The 4,378-nt window shown below is 32.7% G+C and overlaps 1 non-coding gene across 1 annotated transcript; it reads left to right on the forward strand.

Annotated features, from left to right (window-relative positions):
* Positions 1-3,749: 3,749 nt before the first annotated feature.
* LOC123387088 lies at positions 3,750-3,855 on the forward strand. Its single transcript, XR_006601450.1, has one exon. It is a non-coding gene; the product is annotated as a U6 spliceosomal RNA (small nuclear RNA).
* Positions 3,856-4,378: the final 523 nt, after the last annotated feature.

The following is a 4,378-nucleotide window of genomic DNA, read 5'->3' on the forward strand; positions in this document are numbered from 1 at the left end:
TGCAACAGACTTCTCTCTACCTCCCATAAGCCAATTTTGCAACTACTTGCAAATTAATTTTAGCATACTTAATCTGTATATATGTGTGATTCTTTACATCTCATTTGAATCAATTGTAACATTAATGACTTCCTCATTAATGAATGAATGAATGAAAATATTTGACAGGTGTCCAATTTACTCTTGTATGAGAATTATGATTATGTCCTCTTTGAAAATCTCAAACTTCCTTTTCTTGTTTTATTCCAATCAGTTTCTATATTCTATACATTCTACTCAAATATATTTTAAACCTGTCTTTTCTGTTCCTTTTGCCTGATCTGCACCCTCATCATCTCATCAGTGCACTCTAGCAACAGTCTAACTGTTATGTAAATGTTTGCTGAATAAATGCATGAACACATAGGTTTGGGATCAGGATTATAATAGTTATTGTCAATGAAGGGAACAGCTGGGTTGGAAATAGCAGGAGATACCAGCACTCTAGAAAGGTTGATTTCAAAAATGTTTCTGAAATTTGGTTTCATTGATAATTCTTTTTCTGATAAAATTTTTTAGTACAATATGCATAATAATATAATTGCTCTTGCATTTAAAATTCAACTGGCTTTGTAGTGGCTTGATACCTGGTTTTATATCTTCCTCCTTCTCTTCCATTTCCTTAAGCATGACTGGATAACACCAAGTAGTTGTTCATCACCTAGAGCTTGTACTATTGGGATATTTAAATTAACAGTAATCCATTCAGTTGTTTCTTATATCTTAGGCGCAATAACAGGTTGGATTTGACTGGTGTAGTAGGAGATGGAGAAGGGGACATCATCAATATGCAAGATGTGCTTCGCTCTTCAGAGTATGAAATAGGTGATGGGGATGAAGGAGTGCCCTTGTGTGTGATGAACACTGGGTAATGTAAGGAAGTGTTGAATCACTACACTGCACACTTGAAGCTAAAATTACACTGCATGTTAACAAACCAGAATTTAAAGAAAAACGTTAAAAAATGTTTTACATTCCTCTTCCTCTAAAGAATACCTCTCAAAAATGTCCTTTGTCCAGAGTTGTTTTGTTGTTGTTATTGTTGTGGTTGTGATTGTTATTTTTAAGTGTTTCCTCTGGCAGGTGCCCACTTCAGTGTCTACTCTTGCATACTCTTGTGGCAACATAAACAGGACAAACCGTAGCCCAGAAATCCCACACATAATCTGAATATACAAATTCAAGAGTGAAAAAAAAATGCCCCATGTAAATCCATGAACTTCAGGATGATACCTTGAACTTCTGTTTGGAACCTAGAAGGCACATGCAGGGACCTTGTATGATATAAAATAAAAAGTCATAAAGAGGTGTCCACAAAGAACTTCTAAAGGTGGAGGAATACCCAACAATGCTAAGATGATACTGAAAGTATTCTCAAACGTACCTGTTTGCTGAAGTTTGACTGCACACAAAAAATGATTAAAAGTAATACTCTTTACTCAGAAGCCTTCCCAGTACTTGTGTGTCATAAAGAATAGGAGGCTTTAACATTCTTGAAAGCCTCAGGCATATTAAGTATGCCACTAGCAAAATATTTTAATTTACCAGGACCACAGACTAGAGAAAAAGAAATAGGTTTCCTTCTGTCCCTATTGAAGTTAAAACTACAAAGGTTATATATGTTTCCATTTTTAGCTGCCAAATTGTTACTATGTAAACATTGTTAAGAATGTCCATTTTTATCTAGCTGCCTTATAAAACAGATAAAATGTCAAAATATTCTTTTAAAACAATTTTAAAAGTCAGTAAAAATTTTAAATTGAGCAGCTTCAGTATTTCTAAATGGTACTTTAACACAGATACGATTCTTATGACTGCCTAAAAACAATTAGAATTTATGTAAATATCTACTAAAAATGTTTTCCTTTTTATCAAGTTATTATAAAATTATGTTTTAACTAATGTAGACCTATTAGCTTTCATTAAGAAAATTATCTATAAACTAGTGCATAATTACACAGCCCAACATTTTCTAATCTTTTACATATGAACTCCACATTGTAAAAAATTATTTTGTCCATTTTTGTATGATACGAAAAAGAGTGTACTTAAGTGAAAAAATTTCTTTTAAAGACTTTATTTATTTATTTCACAGAGCGAGATCACAGTAGGCAGAGAGAGAGAGAGGGAAGCAAGCTCCCTGCCGAGCAGAGAGCCCGATGCGGGACTCGATCCCAGGATCTCGAGATCATGACCTGAGCCGAAGGCAGTGGCCTAACCCACTGAGCCACCCAGGCGCCCAAGTGAAAATTTTTTAAATTAGCATATCAACAAGGAATAAAAGCTAATATTTACTTTCAATAATAATTTTAATGTTAAAATATTTAAAATGATAATATCTAATAATTTTTAAAACATATAGGGATAAGTTTAGATACCTCATTCAGTAAGAAAATAAAAAATGCTTAATTTCCTTTGAATTATGTAAGACAAAACCTACTTTGTCAAGAATAATATTTAAAATGAGGGGTGCCTGGGTGGCTCAGTGGGTTAAAGCCTCTGCCTTCGGCTCGGGTCATGATCCCAGAGTCCTGGGATCGAGGCACACATGGGGCTCTCTGCTCAGAGGGGAGTCAGCTTCTTCCTCTCTCTCTCTCCCTGCCTCTCTGCCTACTTGTCTGTCAAAGAAACAAATAAAATCTTTTAAAAATAATAATAATATTTAAAATGAAATATGTTTTATTTTGGAACTGAATATAAGTTAAAGACACATATTAATGTGTAACTACATGTTATACATCAAAAAGAGCAAAAACATCTTTCATGGCTTTTCAATTTTAGCATATTCTTCAGAAACTGTGCTGGTTTGCTTAAAATTTTTTTCCATTGATGAGGCAAAAACAGTGTTTTCAGGCTTATTTTTGAAGAATTTTCCACCAATAAAATAGTTTCTTTGGGGTATAGTAATTACATCAGAATACATGGATTACAAATTGTTTTCCCATTTCTCATTAATGGATTATAAACTAAGTTTTTGAAGTCTTTCTCTTGAAGAACTATTTAACAATATATATTCTGGATTTGGTGAAGAAGTTTCTACATTATAACCATCAAAGAAGCAGGCAGTTCTGCTTCTTGGTATGGCTAAATGATAAGATTGATTTATTACAGTAATGAACAATATAAAAATTGAGAATAAATTTTTCCATTGCACTATAATATATAACTCTTTTTTTTAAAAGATTTTATTTATTTATTTGATGGAGAATGAGTGAGAGAGAGCATGAGAGAGGAAAAGGTCAGAGGGAGAAGCAGACTCCCCAAGGAGCTGGGATCCCAATGCGGGACTCGATCCTGGAAGTCCGGGATCATGACCTGAACCGAAGGCAGTTGCCCAGCCACCCAGGCGCCCTATATAACTCTTTCATAAGAATTTTATCAAAATTTTTCCACAGATAAGATCATATCACAAACAATGAAAGCATTAACAAATCTCTTGAACCTGTCAATTTGTTTTATACGATATACAATCTTAGAAAATTTATATGAATAGCATTTTATCTGTACAAAATTATCCTTTCATTTGACAATTTTTCCCATAAATTTCTTATATAGTAACAAGCTAATTCAGAAATACAGATTATATCAGGGCAACCTAAAATATTCTGACATCTCTCTTTTTATAAGGCAAATGTATAAATCATTGGATTTTACAGGGGCTCTTTGAAAATTTCAAAGATAATTTTAATTTTGATTTAAAAAGACATCTAGTGCTTGTTTCAGCAGCACATATACCAAAATTGGAATGATGTAGAGAAGATAGCATAGCTTCTGCACAAGTATGACATGCAAGTTTGGAAAGCATTCATTTTTTTTAGCAAATATTCTCATACAAAGAATGAAGTTGAATTCTAATATTATACCATATACAAGAGATTAACTTAAAGTTAATCAAAACTGTTAGAAGAAAAATAAGGAAAAAGCTTCATGACATTGGATTTAGCACAGTGGTAGCTTGGATATGACACCAAAAAGCTATATAGACAACAAAAGAAAAAATAAATTGGACTATATCAAATTTTAAAAACTTTTGTGCAAAAAAACACACTGTCAACAAAGTGAAAAGGAAACCCATGAAATGGGAGGAAATATTTGCAGATCATACATCTTAATTAGGGCTTAATACACTGAAATACATAAAGAACTCCTACTATTCAACAACAACAACAACAAAATCAGATTTAAAAATGGACAACAAAATTGAATTGACAGTTCTCTAAAGAAAATACACCAATGGCCAAAAAGCGCTGACAAAATGTTCAAATCATTAATCATTGAAGAAAAATGGAAATTAAAAGTACAATGAGATATCATTTCCCAACTATTATGATAGCTGTTT

This window comes from Mustela putorius, unplaced genomic scaffold, assembly GCF_011764305.1.
Source record: "Mustela putorius furo isolate JIRA1106 unplaced genomic scaffold, ASM1176430v1.1 tig00003845_pilon_pilon_pilon, whole genome shotgun sequence".
NCBI classification, from domain to species: Eukaryota; Metazoa; Chordata; class Mammalia; order Carnivora; family Mustelidae; genus Mustela; species Mustela putorius.